At 45.9% G+C, this 20,595-nt stretch overlaps 1 protein-coding gene across 1 annotated transcript in view; it reads left to right on the forward strand.

The window, feature by feature from the left end:
* The first annotated feature begins 251 nt into the window (after window positions 1-251).
* The window catches only part of LOC144805719 (uncharacterized), a 126,416-nt gene continuing 106,072 nt past the window's right edge, over window positions 252-20,595 (forward strand). Inside the window, exon 1 of the mRNA XM_078672217.1 lies at window positions 252-344. The gene's annotated coding sequence lies outside the window, so the exon portion shown is untranslated. The remainder of the gene's footprint in view (window positions 345-20,595) is intronic.

Here is a 20,595-nt window from a genome sequence, read left to right on the forward strand (position 1 = left end):
TCAGACCCCAAATCTGCCTCTGCCCCCCTCAGACCCCTGCCCACCTCAGACCCCTGCCCCACTCAGACCCCAGATCTGCCCCTGCCCACCTCAGACCCCTGCCCCCCTCAGACCCCAGATCTACCCCTGCCCCCCTCAGACCCCAGATCTGCCCCTGCCCCCCTCAGACCCCAGATCTGCCCCTGCCCCTCAGACCCCAGATCTGCCCCTGCCCCCCTCAGACCCCAGATCTGCCCCTGCCCCCCTCAGACCCCTGCCCCCCTCAGACCCCAGATCTGCCCCTGCCCCCCTCAGACCCCAGATCTGCCACACTATTTTGGATGAGCCACAAGTCTTTGTTGAAGGTGAGTTTTTGAAGTGGGTTATCCAGTCAGTTTCGGTATTGCGTTTTTTTGGGGTTTCATGAATGCTCCGTGTGACGTGGAGGCAGTCAGAGGTAAAACAGGCAAATGTGTTGTATGAAAACAAAAATGGGAAGCGGTACGACAGGGGCAAAATCTATGGGAGTCCAGCCCGTATGTAGCGTCTAGCGGAGGATAGTAAACTGTCACAAATTACTACCGGCATGGAGGGCAGATATTAATAAAACCTGTGGGACATGTTCCGTATAAGAAACATACTAGAGTCTTGAGGATGTTGTCAAACATTACCACCTATTTGGTGGTTTAATATGGGTAACCACTCTACGACATACCTGCTGGATATGTTAACCAGTATGCAGTTTGAGACAGTGGGATGACAAACATTTTTATTGATTCAGTTTTGCTATATCTGAAGGGCTGGTTTACATTTAAATGCCTGAGTCCTAGATTTTAGTGTATTTTGGCATGGCTGTTGGTTTAAAATGCGACTGGGTCCCAAGCTTGGTTAGATATTACTTTCCTCCTCTTTTATTTTTATTTTCGTTGACAGTTTTAAAACTAGGTTACAAAAGGAGCCAAGACACTGGACCTCTGGCTGTGTGTGTGTACACAGACACGCTATTCTTAGAAGATCTTCCTGTTGGGAGTACCTCCATTTATTCAAGGTATTTTGTCCTGTCCTGAGTCCTTAAATGAGAATCCTTTTAACCACTGTACAAAAGGATGCCTTAGTCCGATAAAATCCTAGGAAAAATTGTCGCTTTCTAGGCGGAAACCCGATGGTACGACAGGGAGTTCCGTAGGTGCCAAATTTATATCAAAGCAACTATGGGAAAAGAAATATAATATTGTTGGTAAGAAAGCTGTCTATTAAAGGATGAGATGGGTTGTAAGGTCTCTTGTTTTAAAATTATCTGACTGTAATAGATCACCTCCTTCTCCCTGCTAGGAACCAGGCAGACCTTTTGAACGTTTACAGAGTATTGGGGCACACTAACCTTTAAGTGATGAGCAGTGTGCTCTTTGATACACAATACATTACAGTAAGTATCTGAGGACAAATGGGGTATACTATTGGTTTTCCCCCCTTTGCTTTCTTATAAGCCTAGGGATTATGGTGGCACAGATTAACAATTTGTGTTTTATTTTGTGCCTTAGTGAGCCTTATAGGATGAACACATTAGTATGACCTTGATGTTTGATGACACTATCTTTTCTGGATATAAGGTGGCACGTGTGTACGGTATCACACTTGACTTATGTACTGTATAACGTTTGCATCTGTTCGGTCCAATTAATGTCTATATATAAAGAATGTGTGTCGCTTTGGGCTAGTAACCGATGGACTTTTCCATCCATGCTTTTTCCAGGTCTTCCCAGGGTGTTTGAGAACTTTTTGGTGTGATAATCTCCAGTCCTGATGAAGGTGGCCTTATTATCTCCGTATGCCACGAAACGCGTTGACCGTGTCCTTTTTCAAACCTAATCATGAGCAGTAGCCCAATATAGGGCCATTGAGACTAGAACCAACTAGGGGAGTTTTGGATGCGTAATGAATGTAATGTATATATGTGTGTGAGTGGTTTGTGTGGGTTGTTCTCTACCTGGGGATGAATAGATTATGTTTGTAGATTTTTATTTCTGCATATAATATGAATATGTATTTTTTATAAAGATTACAAATGAATTAAATCAATGAATCAAGACATAGTAAAAATAAATAAAAAAGTTGAAATGATTATGTTGTAATATGCTATTGCAATCACTAGCCCAGTATAAAATATATTTTGAAGTAGTAAGTAATACCATCTAGGTCGTGAGGGAGTTTTTCTGTGGTTAATTGTTGTTTTCCCCTATTCTCCCTGGCCTTGTCAAAGTATTTTTTATGGAGGGGGTCCCAGTACTTGTTGCATCGCATCCCTTATAAAGGCTTGAGGACTGTGACCCTCTGCAAGAAGGATGTTGTCGGTAGCTGATAAATGCGGGCAGAATATTGCCTTAAATTTGTGTGTATATCGCCCTCGATTAGTATTTTTACAATCTGAACACTAACTGGAGGATTTACATGTCAATCAGATTTTCAGACTGTATGTATTATTCAGGCTGATTCACCAACAGAAGTTCTCGAAGAATCTGGCGCACTATTTTCACTTCAGCTGGTCTGTCCACCAGCGCCGTCATCTAAGTCCTGTTCCGCAGAAGTATCCGTAGTTTGCAGGGCATTTTCTTTAGTTAATCAAATTCCTTTCTTACTTTTTAAAGTGAGTAATAGAGTTCAACCTTTCTCTTCCTTCTTTACACTAACCTCAGCGTCTTGTCCTGTTTTGCTTTTCTGATTAGTACACACACTTTTCTGTGGTTTTCGGTCCGCCCACTCCTCTTGGCCCAAAAAGAATGAGAAGTAATGCTATTAGAATACAGATGCCAGTCTGGCTGTTATATTTTTGTACGGTCCGTTAAATTTTATCCACCTTGGCTGGACTTCTGAGTTGATGGAAATCCAGTCCTTTTCTTTTTGTGTTACTGTCTTTTTCGTCTTTTTATCTCCTTTCTAGTCTCTGGTTTAGTTTTTTCCTACCTCAATATTTAAAAGTGAGGAGTATTGTGCAAAAAGGTTTGCAGCTGATGGTTCACCAAGAATATATTAAATTGTTTATGCCTGGTCGGTCTAGGTCTTTTTTTGGAATTATATAACTGAGTGGAGGGTGACCAATGACCGATTTTTCCCTCTAAGCTCCTTTTTGTTTACTTAGTTTTTTCCTCACCAGAACCCTCAGTCTTATTTTTTGTTGTGAGCTGCGGTGTGATGGCTCGTGACCCCAAGGTGTGACGCCCACAGAAGTGTATGTTTCAAAATCATTTTAGGTGGCTCCTGTTCACACTCTTGAACAAGGATTGCTGCAGCCTCAGGCGCATAGCCAAAGCCGCTGCTTCTCGGTTCAGCATGATTGAAGAAAACTGTTTTAAGATTTCCCATTCATTTAATTCCTAGATCTCGGGAGGGTGCAGCCTTGTACTCATTTGTTCTTGCCTTAGTACATCGGTGTTGGAACTGGGGTCACCAGCTCCCCGAGGGTAGCATGGCACGAGCGGGTAGGCATCCGAAAGCTTCTGTGTAAAGCGACCATACAGCAACGCAACCACTGAGACAGAAAAATGGGCACGCAAAAAGTGACGCCACTCCAGTGATCTGGTGTAAAAACTCAAGTCAACTTTATTAAGATAGAGCAGGATCAGGGTATTAGGAATTCATCATAAAATTAGCTTCATAGCTCTCCTTCCAGACACCTGTGTGTCAACACTTGGCATTAAACTTCAGTTGCATAAATATTAGATATTCCATAAGTATTAAATATTGGATAAATACATTTTCAGTAAAACACAGGCCTGACCTATGCCTTGCCTTTGGTCAGCACCTGCATCAGAAACTTTAAGGAGACAACCAAAATGATAGATCATCTTATTACTCCCCAAGCAAAGCTGAGTGTCTCAGAACAGCAACATGTAAATAAATCACTGTAGGCTTCTGATAAATATAGCACTGCGTGGAAGTAAACATGTCATTAGGAATAAACAACCTCGAGGGTAGGTATAACCATTTCCTTAATCACTCCTAGTAGGAATAAGCATTGAGCAGGTTAACAGTTGAAGGAAAACTTTTCATTAGTTATGCATCAACCTTCCGATCAATATGCATTTCACCATATTATACATCAACACATTTCATTAGAGGCCAAGCATTTTATTAGCAGCAACCTTTTTACCCTACAGACTAAATTATCATCTAAGAGGGCATCAGCAGACCCCTAACTAGGGTAGAATAACCATCCTACTAGGTACGAACTAACATCTCACCACCCCCCCTGACTAAACAGGCCATTAACACTCAGGCAGGAAGGACCATCCCCTAAGCGTAGGTAAAACGTTTCCTTAGTCAGGAATAAACATTTCAGGGAATAGGAGTAACCCTTCCTCTGGAACAAAAATTGAGCTTTCGTTGACATTCAACAACTTCCCTATTTCATTAGGTATACTCTTGTTTGCAGGTGAGAATCAACATTCCATAGAGCCCACCTCTGCAAGAAATTCATGAGAATCATTTAGGCATGTTTCATGTAGAACTACACCTAACCTCCTATAGGCATTCAGGGGGTGTAACATTGAACAGGAGCCACCCTATTTCATTAAAGGTAGAATATTCAATTTCCTGTTGTGAACATTTCATAAGTGTATTATGTACATTTCTTTTAAATACAAAGCATTTCATTAAGCTACAAATACACTATGCGAAAAGGGCCTACATTTCAATAATCCCAAACAAGCCATGCATAAGGCTACAGTAATTGGCATTTAACAGTCTTCCAGGCAGGGGTTAATTCTCACCAAATAATGCCCTCACGGTGTTTAGGGGTCCTGGCCCAGGTCAGGGGACTCTCTGGGGCCAATTAGGGCCAACGTGGACCAGACACCAGGTTTCCCAGGGAGGGGCGAACTCGGGCCTTCCCCGGCCTTCTGCCCTCCTCCCCGGGGATTACCTTTACTTCTTCGGCCGCTCGGGGCCCTTGCGTAGGTTGGGCTGCAGATGAGGGCTTCAACCCTCCGTTAGGCCCTACCCGGCCCAGTGATTCGGTGGGGCCGGTTGCAGGCCACAGGCAGTCCAGACGAGCCCCGCGCCGGTTGGAGGGGGGCTTCCAGGCTCCTCCAGAGCCCTCGGACGGTGTTGTTGCTGGTTCCCGGGCCTCAGTATCCTCCGGGGCCCAGAACCAGTCAGGTCACGGCCACGTGGGGGGTGCGGAGCCGGCCGCCAATGGCAGTGCGGCCGGCTAGGGCACAATCTCCCAGGCCAATGGAAATGCGGCGGGTGGGGTCCTGACGCGCCCCCGTCACATGATGCAGGGCTTCGGGGCCTGTCAGGTCTAGCGCAGCCTGAGAGAAATTCCGGCGGCCCTCTTCTAGCACCGGGGGCCGCCGGAACGACATACCCCACGGGGGAGCCTCCTCAACCCAGTCGCCGGACCGGGGCAGCGATGAGGGCCGCAGCAGGTCTCCGCGATGGCAGCAGACAGCGCCTCGCAGATATAGTGCCTCAGGGTCACCAGGGCGCTCGGCAGCACCACACAGGACGTCGATGTCAGCGCTTCGCCAGAGACAGAAGGTGAGCGCTTGGGCAGAGTGTAGTGCCTTGCAGGCAATAAGGTGCTTGAAGAGAAGCGCGCTTCGGGATTCTAGCGCTTCACAGAGGGCTACAGTGCCTGAGTCTTTAATAGCTCAGTCAGCTCAGGGCACAGCGCGGGAAAGCAGTCCACAGCACTTGGGGGGCCTCAGCAGGCTAGGCAGGACACAAAGCAGAGCAGCACTCAGCAATCTCAGCACTACTCGAGGCAGCAACATCCTCCGGCACCTCAGCGCTCCTCACAGGGACAGCAGGAGAGCGCTGGGAGAGCAGGGCTGACAACACGATCAGCACAGGGTGCTAGCGCTTGGTAGTTTCCTTCGAAGCGCTTTCCCAGCACAGTTCACAGCAGGCATTCACCACAGCGCTGAGCAGACACAAAAGTCTCCAGAACCACAGCGCTTCGCAAGGAGGCTGATCACAGCAGTCCAGGCACAGGTCACAGTGCTTTTTAGGCGCAGGCAGTCTTTAGCACTTTGTAAGGGTTCTAGCTAGGGATGCAGCAGGACAGCCGTCCCAATAATAATTCAGTTCAGCGCCTGGCAGTACCGGTAGTTTAGTCAGGGAGAGCTAAACACAGCTCAGGCAGAATATGTAGTTCAGTAGAGCCAACAGGACAGACCACACGTCTGTGGCAAACCAGAAAGAGGGATCCCAGATGGCGTCAGGGGGCACAAGGAGCAACACAGCGCCAATACCTGGGTGGTTCTTCAAATGTCCTGTGGTGATTCAGTCTCTTCTTGGCGCTGTATGTTCTGGCGCCCTTGTAATTAGCAGTTGGTTTCTTGTTTCCTTGAAGGGGGTTAAGTTGGTGGCTGGTGTTAGATCTCCTCAGCCAATCTCCTCAAGTGGTCCCTGGGGGTTCCCTGCCGCAGGGCTAGATCAGAGGGGGGGTACAGGATACCTCAACACTTGAAAGGCAACACCTAGGCCCTGTCTCTTCCAGTATCATAAGTCCCTGTCCTGACCCTCACTGCCTATCCTCCTGCGTAGGTTCTTCCCCAGGTCTCTGACAGGAAAGTTTCCCTCCTTCTCCTTTTATAGTGCCAGTTGACAGTTGGTAGTGGCAGTTGGTGTCACCTCACCTCTTCCAGAAGGTTCCAGAGGCTTCCAGGAGGTTCCACCACTCTACCTATGGGCAGGCTGGCAGGCTAAGATGGATACATTGCCTGAGGGTTCCAGCCAGCCCCTGGCTACTAGAATGCGCCAACGTAGACCTCGCTGCAGCAGCAGAGGTCAGTGGCGGCCATGTTAGGGGTAGGAAGTACCTGTACTTTAACACTAGTTTTACACTACACAGGCCTTTCTCCACTATACAAGGCCTACACACTGTTGTTTCAATAGGGGCATTCTAAATTAAAAGGGGTAAAAAGCAAAAAAATTCTGGGGAAAGGGCCAAGTCCCACAATCGGGTAGAACCGCCCATGACGGCGTGCCATGGGTAGTACGGTTGATACTTCATCTCATTCCTAGATCTAGGGCTGGTGCAGCCTTGTACTCATTTGTACTTTTCTTAGTACATCTGGTAGAACCACCCATGACGGCGTGCCATGGGTAGTACGGTTGATACTTCATCTCATTCCTAGATCTAGGGCTGGTGCAGCGTTGTACTCATTTGTTCTTGCCTTAGTACATCGGGTAGTACCTCCCATGAAGGCGTGCCATGAGTAGTACGGTTGATACTTCATCTCATTCCTAGATCTAGGGCAGCCTTGTACTCATTTGTTCTTGCCTTAGTAGCTCGGGAAGTACCGCCCATGACGGCGTGCCATGGGTAGGATGGTTGATACCTCATCTCATTCTTTGATTTAGGGAGGGTGCAGCCTTGTACTCATTTGTACTTTCCTTAGTACATCAGGTAGTACCACCAATGAGGGTGTGCCTTGCGTAGCAGTGTAGATACTTTCCCAGGTGTTGTACGCCTCTGACGATGGCACCATTCCAAGGGGACGTCTCATCGCCACAGTGCTGCTCCTCTGGTTGGTGTTGCAAGCGATCCAGAAGGCAGTTTTGTTGCTTTTTACGGGCACTTTGCCCGTAGTGGTGCTTATAGTCCGTGGACAGATTGCTTGTATGGAACCCTGTGTCTGTGGTACAGATCCCACTCGACCCGCTCGGCCTGCTTTGTTCTGCAATACATACTGTCTGAGTCACCTATATAGGACACTGTTTGTACCGAGCCAGTACGGTATCAGGTGATCCCACATTAGCGAACCCTGTCTGACATTCTGAGGTATGTGGGGGGTAAGTGACCAACAAACCAATCTTGTGAACTGGACGGGTGAAAGAGTCCACCGGGTCGTGATATGCGTGGGGCTGAGTAGGAATGGCTGCATCTCTGTTGGAGTGGAAAGCATAGTACCGGCATCTATAGGATCAAAGTTCACCCATGAATAAAACATTTCAAAGGCATACACTGCATGTGCATGTACAACAAATGTTACTGCACCCCTGTGCTCAGAGTTGCCTCTGTTTTCACAATGTTGTGTAACTTCTGCCCTGTAATTGACTCCGATCAAACCAGGAGCTTCATGTTTAAAGAACCCTTTCAACTAACGAAAGATCCAATGTGCAGATACCACAGATTTGTTTGGATTAGTAGTTTTGTGCTGAAAAATTCCCCTAATTGTTCGCTCTGGAAAAAAAAATCTACCTGAAATGTTTGTTAACTGCTCACATTGACCCCTTAAATGCTGGCCCTTCTCTCTCCCCTCCCGCACGTGCTGAGCAATTTCTTTTAACGTATTTTGGGTAGTTTGTGCTTAGGGTACATAACTTTTTTTCACAAAAGGTACCCATGGCAAATTTGGCACCCTCTTATGTCTAACATCCAGGGGATTGTAAAGGTACCCAGGGTTTTTCGATTCCCCTGGAGGGGACCCAGAAATATAGCAAACTGTTTACATTTTTTGAAAAACTAGGGAAAAAGTGCTCCAGAGAAAACTGTTTTTTTCCTATAAATGACTTTGTTGTACATTTGCTGTGCTAAGGTCACCATCTTCCCAGCTTGTAGGGACAAAAACAGCTTTTTTTTACAACAGTTTTAGCCCATTTTGCCTATTTTTTGTGCTCTCAACTTTATTCCAGTTTTTGGTGGAATCCACTGTGAAACCCAGGTGGATCCAGGAAAGGTGCAGATTTATGAAAGTAGACACAACTCAGAATTCACAAAGGGGTCATATGTGTAGATCCCTCAAGATTTTCCCAAAGATGCTGACTGTTGAAATAACGAAATATTGAAAATGAGTAGGACAAAAATGCCGTTTGTGACAACATTTTCATCTGTGAATATCTGTCACACTGGCCAATTTACAAAACTGTTATTTGTAAATCTCTAAATTAGAGGGTGCCCATACTAGAATATGATTCAGAGGACGAGTCTGGCTGAGGTGTTCTGGTTGGTCTGGAGTTTGTGTAGCAGGGTTTTGTTGATTCCGGCGTAGAGGGCGTTGCCGTTGTCCAGTCTGCTCGTTATGAGTGCATGGGTGACGGTCTTTCTGCATTTTGTGAGGATCCACTTTAAGGTCTTGCAGAGGATGTGGAGGGAGTTGAAGCAGGTGGAGGCGACGGCGTTGATCTGGCGGGTCAAGGTTTGCTATCTATGACGATCCTGAGATTCTTCGCATGGGTGGTGAGGGTAGATGTTCGTCCTATCTTTAGTAGCCAGCAGGTGGAGTCCCACGCTGACGTGCTTTTCCCGAAGATCACGGTTTAAGTCCGTCAGTGTTTTAGACAGTTGATCTTCACCCAGAGGGCAATTCCAGTCATACAGGAATAAAACTTAATCCGGGCACTGGGCGTCTTGGCCATGAGAGACAGTTGTGTGTCAGTGTAGGAGAGGACTTTGATGTTATGAGAGTGGATGATTCTAGCTAAAGGGAATATGTATGCATTGAAGAGAGTCAGGCTCGAGGAAGATCTGCGTGGAACTCAGCAGACAAGGTCACCTGCATGCAACGTGTACGGTGACAGGATGTCTGACTTGGTTCTTCCAGTCAGGTAGAAGCAGATCCATTGGAGTGCGTCTCGTTGGATTCTGATCTGGAGGCGTTGGATAAGGATGGGGTGGGAGACTGTCTCAAACTCTACAGAGAGGACCAGGAGAATGATATCACCATGTCTCTTGTGTCCAGAGTCATGCAGATGTCATCCATGGCGGGGATGTGGACAGTTTTCAAGCTGTGGTTGGGGCTCAAAGCAGACTGAGTGGTTTTGAGGAGCTGGTGGTCCTTGAGGTATTCAACAAAGTGTCTGTTGACCATTTTCTCCAGGACGTAAACCGAGAATGGTAGCAGGGGGATCGGCCTGTGGTTGGTGAGCGCTTAAGAGTTTGAGGGGGTTTCTTCAGCAGTGGGAGGACAGTGGTGTCTTTCTCTCAATCAGTTCTTCCTCGGGGTCTGTAGTAAGATCGAGAGATCCACCCCTAGGCACCACCAACTCTGAATGCTGTATTAGCGCAGAGTATTGGAGTGGCCAGGCAAGGGAAAGGGGTTTAGGAGATAGGAACTGCGAGGAGCGAGATTTCAAAAAGAGAACACACATAATATTCAGATGGAACTTGAGTTTTGAGTTCCCCATGAAACTTCCCCCGCTTTTGAAGGATAAGGTTTTTTACCCTGTTTGGTGAACTTAGAAGAACTCTCTCTCTCTCTCTCTATTCTGCTTTTTTGAGGGTTTCTGCTTCTATACTGGCTCTCTTAAACTTAGGCTGTAAGATAAAGGTGATAAGGTGAAGTCACTTGTTCAACGCTAACCTTTTAACACCTTAGCTACACCCGATTCTAGACACTGCTACAAGAATACATTCCGTAAAGAGTTTCATTAAACATTTCTCTCCCTCTTCTTCAATATTTCAATGCCCCAGGTTAAGTCATCTGGCTGCGAAAGATAGTTATATGAACTGAACAATAATATTCATGAATCATGTTCTTTACTCTTCAGTCAAACGGGTTTGTCTCTATGGAGCTGCCTTCCCTGGAATTGTTTCGACTAATAATGATCTTTAGTGGTAGCACAAGAAATCAGGTTACATTTTGTCTCTTACTTCGAGTAAGAACCAAAACTATGACGAGGCTTGAAATGCCAAGGAATCAGCTCTCTCTGCCTCTCTCAGCCCTCACTAGGGGGGCATCCACTCTGTCCCAAGTGATGGCTGGATCACTCACAGCGTGAGCGTACTCACCACCAAAGAGCTCAGCTGAAGAAACGTTGGCCAACAAACTCCGTCAACAAAATTGAGTCATCCAGTTTATCGCGGGAGCTCAGGAAAGAAGGGATTACTCCGATCATTTCCTGGAGTAGTAATTGTAAGTGAGAGCACTGTTCCAGTCCTTGTCAGTGAGGCTGTTCTTGTTTTTGCGGGCTGGTCTGGTGGGGGTGTGTGTGTTGGACCAGGATGCTGAACTTGATGAGGGCCTGGTCTGTCCAGGAGACTGGTGAGGGCTCCTCGAATCTGATGTTGTTAAAGGTGGTGAAAATAGGATTCAGGAGTCCAGTGACTTGGTTTGGTCCCTGTACTCTTTGGGTTAGACCCATGTTTGCAAAGTCTTATTTATAGTTGGAGTTGTCGTAGCCTTCCAGATAGAACTTCTTGTCTCCGAGTTGGATGATATTGCTAGTGTCCAGGGCTAGTGGTGTGACGATGTCCGTTATGGAGCCAGCGATTTTTGTGTGCGGTCCTGGTGGTCTGCAGATGAAAATGCCGCTTAGGGTGAAGTTGGCTGTGATGTTGTGTCTTTGGAGGTGGTGCCGCTAATGGAGTTCTTGTGGATGATGGTGATTCCGCCTCTGAGCTTGTGAAGTCTGTCTTGCCTGGTGATCTTACACCTGGGGGGGGGTGGTGGCTGCGAAGATGCCAGGTGCTGATGTAGGGTTCAGCCAGGTTTCTGTGAGGAAAAGAAGGTCAGTGTTTTGTTGTGCAGTAGGTCCCAGATCTCTGTGGCTTGGTTGGTGAATGAGCAGATGTTGATGAACTTGCATTTGTGTGCGGAGTGTTGTGTGACTAGTTGCGAGACTGTGTGTTTGAGAGAGTGGGGTGTTGGTTGCTGCTGGTGCGGATGCGGTGAGTGTTGGGTGTGGGTAAGTGCATGAAAACTTGCAGGAAGCGCAAGAGAACGCTCCCTCGATGTTGTGTGGGGCAGTGAGGCACCAGCATGTGGAAGGGTGGCTGGGATTAAGGGTGCGGAGGGTCGCAGTAGGCAGTAGTGGGAATGGACAAGACCAGGGTTCCTGTCACTGGGCATCGTCCATGCATGGATGGGCGCAGACTGGCTTGCCTTTGGCATGCCTTCAGGACATATAGCCATGTCTGAACTGGGGTGGCGGAGTGAGCTAAAGAATGATGATGGAATAAACCCAGATCAGTTGACTGGGGCTGAGTGCTAGCAATGTTCAACACTCCGTCCATCATCCCCTTTGGTATCGCTTTGTTGGCCCTAAGTTGGCAGGGTATGCCCAGACGTGGGTCCCGTGCTCACTTTGCCACTGAATTCAAGCTAGCCTGGCTGATGACGGCTGATTAACCAGAAACCGGTCCTAGGATGCTTGCTTCCGGTCCAGGGAAGACATGGCTTGGCAGTTCGGGCTGGACTGTTCCCATGAGGCACAGGGTCAGACTGATTTGCATATGGCCATGTCTGCACTGAGGTGGCGTAGTGAGCTAAAGAATGATGATGGACAATGGGAAGATGCATAAGATCCCCTCACCCTTTAAACTTATATTAAGGAAAGAAACCTTTGGCTGTCTGTGGCATCAGTTGCATGACAGCTACTGCAAGACAGTCCGGCTCAAGACCATCTTGAGTGTTTTTAAAGCATGGAGTGCTTCACGGACAGCATGTGGCATTGGTAGATTATCATTCCACACATCCTTAAATAATAATTTTACTCTCCCAGAAGTATTTAGAGACACTTGTATGGGAAAATGCAAGAGAGCGGAAGTAAATAGAATTGTCTGTTCCTTTTCCCCCACTGATCTTCGATCCTTCGAAGAACTGAAAGAAGATTTTACTTTGAATTGGTGGGATTTTTTAAAATTTCTTCAAATTAGAGATCTTCTTGAACGGAAAGGAGGGGGACAGGCTAAATTTGGGAAAGTTTAAATTAATAAAAGGATAATCCAAAATAAAGTGAGCAGCCCTCCCAGATGATATGGACAAACCTCCCAAAAATGAAAGGTGAAGGTTGGAGTGTCCGACGAGACATTTTTTATGCTCATGAGGTATTGCATTTGGTTTTGATATCTGCTAGGTCACAGGCACAGTTTTATAAAACGTGTTTCTTTTTGTATGATACACCTGACAAAATCTCGAAATGGGGTTGAGGGAAGGGAACATGTTGTCCTCACTGTGCACTCTGTAATGCAGAGAGGGTTCATATTTTTGCATCATGTCAGGTTTTGCAGAAATGTAATAAAGATATCATAAAGTTTTTATCAGAAGTGTTAAAAACTGAAATAACACATAGTGGCTGATTCTGATGCGGGTTGGAAAGGATTCCCACCCAGGGCCTGATTTTGATGCGGGTTGGAAAGCATTCCCACCCAGGGACTGATTCTGATGCGGGTTGGAAAGCATTCCCACCAGGGCCTGATTCTTATGCGGGTTGGAAAGCATTCCCACCCAGGGCCTGATTCTGATGCGGTTAGGAACATGTGCTCAACCAAATCGTATCTGGAAGCATCCGGATGCATCGTACTTGGTCGGTCGAACTCTCACGATACGAGTGGGTCGGAAACCATTTGCAACCCGATTCGGTCGGGAAGTGTGTAATCCTGCTCGGGACTTTTGAGACTAATCGGCGTAGGGCAGGGCATAAACTGATTTTTATTCCTATGGCGGTTTTACGAATGTGTATTGCGGCTGCCTGGGTGGATGCTAATGCACCGACATTTCAACAATGGCTTGGTAAGTAGTTAGCAATGTCTAGAAACAGCCATATATAGGCGAAAAGGGAGGAATCCGCGTAATAAAGGTATGAAAATCTGGGACCCTCCACGTGTCTGGATTCAAACTCAAAGTGGAGATTGAAGATGAGTAAGAATTTGCACTTTATTGAATCTGCAAAAATCACATTAGGATAAATCTTCTTCTCCGGGATTATTTTAGTCTTTTTTAGTAAATTCTATTGTAATTCGAAATTTGAGATGGAAGCAGTTTATTGCCTTGCATGAAATAATGTAAAGAACTTTGGGAAGTAGGTGATGTATTAACTCTTACTCCTATGTGAGAAAATATATTTCCTAGGCAATTAATAGATAATAATAACAGTACTACATGGAGGACTCAACAGAAACCAGGGAATCAATGTCTAAAAATTGCAGTATATTTAATTATGAATTATAACAATAATACAGTGATATACAAAAATGAATCAAAACAAAACATCAAATCCATTTATCTGAAACAATACATTAAGATCTTCAATTAAAAACCTATGTAGAAAAAAAGGTAAAATACAGTAGTAATTATCGACGCGCGTTTCGGCGTAGCAAACGCCTTCTTCAGGAAATTACCACACCTGTAATAAAATAGAAATATTATGAGGAAAATAAAAAAAAACATTTATGTAAACATAGCATTTCCCAACATAGTATCAATACACATGGTCCAATGAATTCATTTACCTAGTATGTTCTTTATAAAGGAATTAATGTTTCCGTATTGCTATACATTAAAACATAATTACTATGAAGACATAATCCCGTTTTCAAGAGCACCGCCATAAGTTATTTGTATATAAACAGCGCAGATGCATATCATATGCCTGTCTATTTTGAGTAAAACATTGCATCACCAAAGGGAAGGGGAAAACAAGTAAGACACCAGAAGAATTGATGCTTTTCCCTTGTAACTTAATTGTATGGTGTAAGAACATGCAAAACTGAGGTGGTCTTGCACTGTTAAGTGAACATGATAAATTTCTGAAAGGAATGAATTTCTGAAAGAAGTACAAAGATGAACTTAGAAATGAGATACTGGAAAGTACTCAACAACATGTATTAAATCTCTTCTTACAGTATTGTAAGGGTCAACTTACTTAAAAACTTGGAAACACAGCAAGGTATAGATGGCTTTGTTATATTATCTGAAGGGATGTAATTCTCAATAGGTATGATTCTGGAAAGCACAACATAATATTATTTAGAGAGGCGTTTAATAAGTGTAACAAAATAAAGGCGACCACTCTAGCTATCATATTTTGTCATGTGACTTACTTGAGAGGCTGTTCTATACCAATAATCCGTTTCAGTGATATCTTCAAAAATTACACGATAAAAATAGAAAGAGGTCATGAATAAAGACCACGTTGTCTTTGTGAAGAAATAAAATAAAATGAGCTATTATCTAATCGTGAAATGATTCATGGGCCCTGAATACCATATACGATACCGGATTTTTACACTGCTATGGAGCCATGGTTGTTAAAAACATAAAAAATGGCTCGAATGGGAACTACCTTAACGGGGAAGTACCCCGTTATAATTCCTCAACTATAGCATAAGGAATCATTCAGCTATATAATAGGTAATCACTCTATGGAGCATAATTTATATTAGTGAGTGAATCTATATGCGGCAGGCGTTGTATAAATTGATAAAAGACATCTGAGCCCTAACCGAAGTTTCAATTGTTAAACAAACACCGCCACTGGCCAAATGGATAAGAAACTTCCGACTGATGTTAGCTATTGGTATGTTAAAACTCATAAGTCTTCTATGAAGTAGTCCATCTCTTATGAACCTTACTTCATGTCGGGACAGATATTTAAAACACAATAAGAGAACTCAATACATAAACTAATTATGATTGTCCACGAAGAGTATTGATTTACCTTTAAATGTATAAACGGACAGGCGTCACGGAGCTAGAACGGGTGTTTTAATAATTTGAATACACCGTCACGGAACTTGGAATACAACTGATGGTCCAAATAATTAATGCCGGTACAGATGGATGAATCAGTCACGGCATCGGTATAAAGACTTGCTACTAAAATAACAACATAAAAAGAAAAACGGGCCACAGCCACTGATAGAGAATGGCAGAAATGATTATGTACCTATGTTTACAGCGCGACGAGCATAGAGAGGCACACAGCTCAAAATACCTTTTTTCTGATGCTTACTGCAACATAGCTCCGATCGTCGAACTTCCAGCGTCTGACGTCACGAACGGAAGTGGTCTGTTAACCAAATCCAGGTGATTTCAGGCTATATATAGTCCGCTTTCAGTGTCTATTGGTAGATTAAACGATAAAACGAAAAACATGCCTAATTTAAGTGTATAATGTACCAACAATGGTCGGGACCGAAAAACTAATATATAAATAGAATATAATTGTAAAACAGAGCCTGCAGTGCTCTATAAATATTTTTATTTTGACTGGTGTGTTTTGTGTCTATAGGGCATAGACATAGAAAAAGGACAAACGAGAACAAACCAAAACGAAAAAAGGATATTAATCATCTAGTCAAACATTACAAAATATTGTCAAAAGATGAAGATACCAAACAGATCACTTGGATCTTAACACAGAAGAAAATACTCCTAATCTAAAAATTATAGGAATTCATGATCAAATAATGGCATTCTCCCAAGGAGTATCACTGATCAAACCATTCTTATGGGTGTCTAGAGAGAATATCCAGAATACTTCTCGTTTCTTTCGGACTTTGAGACCTCCTTTATGGTCTGGAATTCTGATTTTTTCCAATATTCTCCATTGGAAATCGTCAGGTTTGTATTCCATTTCCAAGAAATGTTTCACCATTGGTGCTAAGATCTTTTTAGTTCTAATTGCTGACCGATGTTCTGTCAGTCTTGTCTGAATAGATCGAGATGTCTTTTCTATATATCCTTGTGCACAGGGGCATAGGATAAAGTAAATGATGTTGGACGTTTTACGATTCCACATTCCTGTGGCTTTACTTGTATAACCATTATAGGTAAAAACTCCACCTTTTATAATGGTGTCACATGATTTACATGTGGACCATCTTATAGTGCCTCTTACTGGTGTAGTGCTGTCTATGGATTTCTGTATGTAGTTACCGTTCGTGGTTTTATCTTGAAACCTGGAACGCACTACCAGATCTTTGACGTGCTTGTTCCGCCGATGGGCAAACAAAGATTTCAATAATTTCCGGTTGTCTGTTGGATTACTATTCAAAATGTGCCAATTACTGTTGATGATTTGTTGATTTTTTGCATCCAAGGTGGAATGTCTGGTCACGCATACAAGTTGCGTATTCGGGGGGTTGTCTCTAGATTTTAAAAGGCGGTCTCTATCGAAGAATCTGGCTCGCTTATAGGAGTCCCTGATTAATCGATGTGGATACCCATGATCGAGGAATTTTTTTCTCATAATGGCTGCTTGTCTATTTTACTTTGAATTCGCGGGATTTTTTTTTTTATTCAAATGAGAGATCTTCTTGAACAGAAAGGAGGGGAACAGGCTAAATTTTGGAAAGTTAAAATTATTGAAAGGATAACCCAAAATAAAGTAAGCGGCCCTCCCAGATGATATGGACAAACCTCCAAAAAATGAAAGGTGAAGGTAGGAGTGTCCGACGAGACATTTTTTATGCTCATGACTTATTGCAGTCGGTTTTGATATCTGCTAGGTCACAGGCACAGTTTAATAAAAATGTGTTTCTTTTTGTATTATACACCTGACAAAATCTCGAAATGGGGTTGAGGGAAGGGAACATGTTGTCCTCACTGTGCACTCTGTAATGCAGAGAGGGTTCATATTTTTGCATCATGTCAGGTTTTGCAGAAATGTAATAAAGATATCATAAAGTTTTTATCAGAAGTGTTAAAAACTGAAATAACACATAGGGGCTGATTCTGATGCGGGTTGGAAAGCATTCCCACCCAGGGCCTGATTCTGATGCGGGTTGCAAGGCATTCCCACCCAGGGCCTGATTCTGATGCGGTTAGGAACATGTGCTCAACCAAATCGTATCTGGAAGCATCCGGATACATCGTACTTGGTCGGTCGGACTCTCCCGATACGAGTGGGTCGGAAACCATTTTCAACCCGATTCAGTCGGGATGCATTTCCAACCCGCATCAGAATCAGCCCCTGAGTGTGTAATCCTGCTCGGGACTTTTGAGACAAATCGGCGTAGGGCAGGGCATGAACTGATTTTTATTCCTATGGTGGTTTTACGAATGTGTATTGCGGCTGCCTGGGTGGATGCTAATGCACCGACTTTTCAACAATGGCTTGGTAAGTAGTTAGCAATGTCTAGAAACAGCCATATATAGGCAAAAAGGGAGGAATCAGTGTATGAAATTCTGGGACCCTCCACGTGTCTGGATTCAAACTCAAAGTGGAGATTGAAGATGAGTAAGAATTTGCACTTTATTGAATCTGCACAAATAACATTAGGATAAATCTTCTTTTCCGGGATTATTTTAGTCTTTTTCGTAAATTCTATTGTAAATTTGAGATGGAAGCAGTTTATTGCCTTACATGAAATAATGTAAAGAACTTTGGGAAGTAGGTGATGTATTAACTCTTACTCCTGTCTGCGTGGGGGAGGGGTGGGGTGAAAAATGCAAAATGATTATAGATTCACCTTGTCAAGGGACGCTATTCGATACATTAAAGGGGCTGAAAGATGCGAAATGGATCAGGACATTTCCCTCATTTCCCTCATTCTGAGGTCGGATGAACACGTGCATCGTGTGTAGCGCCTCGAGTCTGGGGTGTGAGATTAAAGCGCCTCGGTCCAAGCCACAGTCCTGCCCCCGGGGGGCGCCTCTGGGCAGGTCCAGGGGAGCAGTGTCTCTCTTCGGGGCCTGTGCATAGCGCCCGAGGCTCAGGGCGGAGTCAGAGGCGCTGGATGGGGTGGAATGAACTCTGGGCTCCCCTGTCCTGAATGAAAATCCTTCACCGAGAGGCCTGTCCAGAGGAGGGGCAGAGGAGGAGAGGCCTGTCCAGGGGAGCAGGTGAGGTGAGGCCTGTCCAGAGGAGGTGCAGAGCAGGAGAGGCCTGTGTAGAGGTGGGGGAGAGGAGGTGAGGCCTGTCCAGCGGAAGGCAGAGGGGTGAGGCCTGTCCAGGGGTACAGAGGAGGAGAGGCCTGTCCAGGGGTACAGAAGAGGAGAGGCCTGTCCAGAGGAGGGGAGGCCTGTCCAGAGGAGGGGCAGAGGAGGAGTGGCCTGTCCACGGGCGCAGAGGAGGAGAGGCCTGTCCAGGGGAGCAGTGTCTCTCTTCGGGGCCTATGCATAGCGCCCCGAGGCTCAGGGCAGAGTCAGAGGTGCTGGATGGGGTGGAATGAACTCTGGGCTCCTCTTTCCTTAATGAGAATCCTTCACCGAGAGGCCTGTCCAGAGGAGGAGCTGCCTGTCCAGAGGAGGAGCAGAGGAATTGAGGCCTGTCCAGAGGTGCAGAGGAGGAGAGGCCGGTCCAGGGATAAGAGGAGGAGAGGCCTGTCCAGGGGGCAAAGGAGGTGAGGCCTGTCCAGGAGTGCAGAGGAGGAGAGGCCTGTCCAGGGGTGCAGAGGAGGAGAGGCCTGTCCAGAGGAGGAGAGGAGGAAAGGCCTGTCCAGGGGCAGAGGAGGAATTCCTGTCCAGGAGTGCAGCGGAGGTGAGGCCTGTCCAGGGGGCAGAGGAAGTGAGGCCTGTCCAGGGGTGCAGAGGAGGAGAGGCCTGTCCAGGGGGCAGACGAGGGTAGGCCTATCCAGGGGGGCAGAGGAGGAGAGACCTGACCAGGGGTGCAGAGGAGGTGAGACCTGTCCAGGGGTACTGAGGAGGTGAGGCCTGTCCAGGGGTGCATGGGAGGTGAGGCCTGTCCAGGGGTGCAGAGGAGGTGAGGCCTGTCCAGGGGTGCAGATGAGGTGAGGCCTGTCCAGAGGTTCAAAGTAGGTGAGGCCTGTCCAGGGGTGCGGAGGAGGAGAGGCCTGTCCAGAGGAGGGGCAGAGGAGGAGAGGCCTGTCCAGAGGAGGCGATACAAAAGGGGATGATGAACGGAGCGCTTGAACAAATCAAACACTCACCCCCAGTCAACTGATCTGGGTTTAATCCATCACCATTCTTTAGTTCACTCAGCCACCCCAGTTCAGACATGGCCATATGCAAATCAGTCTGACCCTGTGCCTTGTGGGAACAGTCCAGCCCGAACTGCCAAGCCATGTCTTCCCTGGACCAGAAACAAGCATCCTGGGACCGGTTTCGGATTCATAATCCTCATCAGCCAGGCTATCTTGAATCCAGTGGCCAAGTGTACAAGGGACTCACGTCTGAGCATACCCTGCCACACTTAGGGCGAACAAAGCGATACAAAAGGGGATGATGAACGGAGCGCTTGAACAAATCAAACACTCATCCCCAGTCAACTGATCTGGGTTTAATCCATCACCATTCTTTAGTTCACTCAGCCACCCCAGTTCAGACATGGCCATATGCAAATCAGTCTGACCCTGTGCCTTGTGGGAACAGTCCAGCCCGAACTGCCAAGCCAGGTCTTCCCTGGACCGGAAACAAGCATCCTGGGACCGGTTTCGGATTCATAATCCTCATCAGCCAGGCTATCTTGAATCCAGTGGCCAAGTGAACAAGGGACTTGCGTCTGAGCATACCCTGCCACACTTAGGGCGAACAAAGCGATACAAAAGGGGATGATGAACGGAGCGCTTGAACAAATCAAACACTCACCCCCAGTCAACTGATCTGGGTTTAATCCATCACCATTCTTTAGTTCACTCAGCCACCCCAGTTCAGACATGGCCATATGCAAATCAGTCTGACCCTGTGCCTTGTGGGAACAGTCCAGCCCGAACTGCCAAGCCATGTCTTCCCGGGACCGGAAACAAGCATCCTGGGACCGGTTTCGGATTCATAATCCTCATCAGCCAGGCTATCTTGAATCCAGTGGCCAAGTGAACAAGGGACTCACGTCTGACCATACCCTGCCACACTTAGGGCGAACAAAGCGATACAAAAGGGGATGATGAACGGAGCGCTTGAACAAATCAAACACTCATCCCCAGTCAACTGATCTGGGTTTAATCCATCACCATTCTTTAGTTCACTCAGCCACCCCAGTTCAGAC

This window comes from Lissotriton helveticus (assembly GCF_964261635.1).
Source record: "Lissotriton helveticus chromosome 1_1 unlocalized genomic scaffold, aLisHel1.1 SUPER_1_unloc_2, whole genome shotgun sequence".
Lineage (NCBI taxonomy): Eukaryota > Metazoa > Chordata > Amphibia > Caudata > Salamandridae > Lissotriton > Lissotriton helveticus.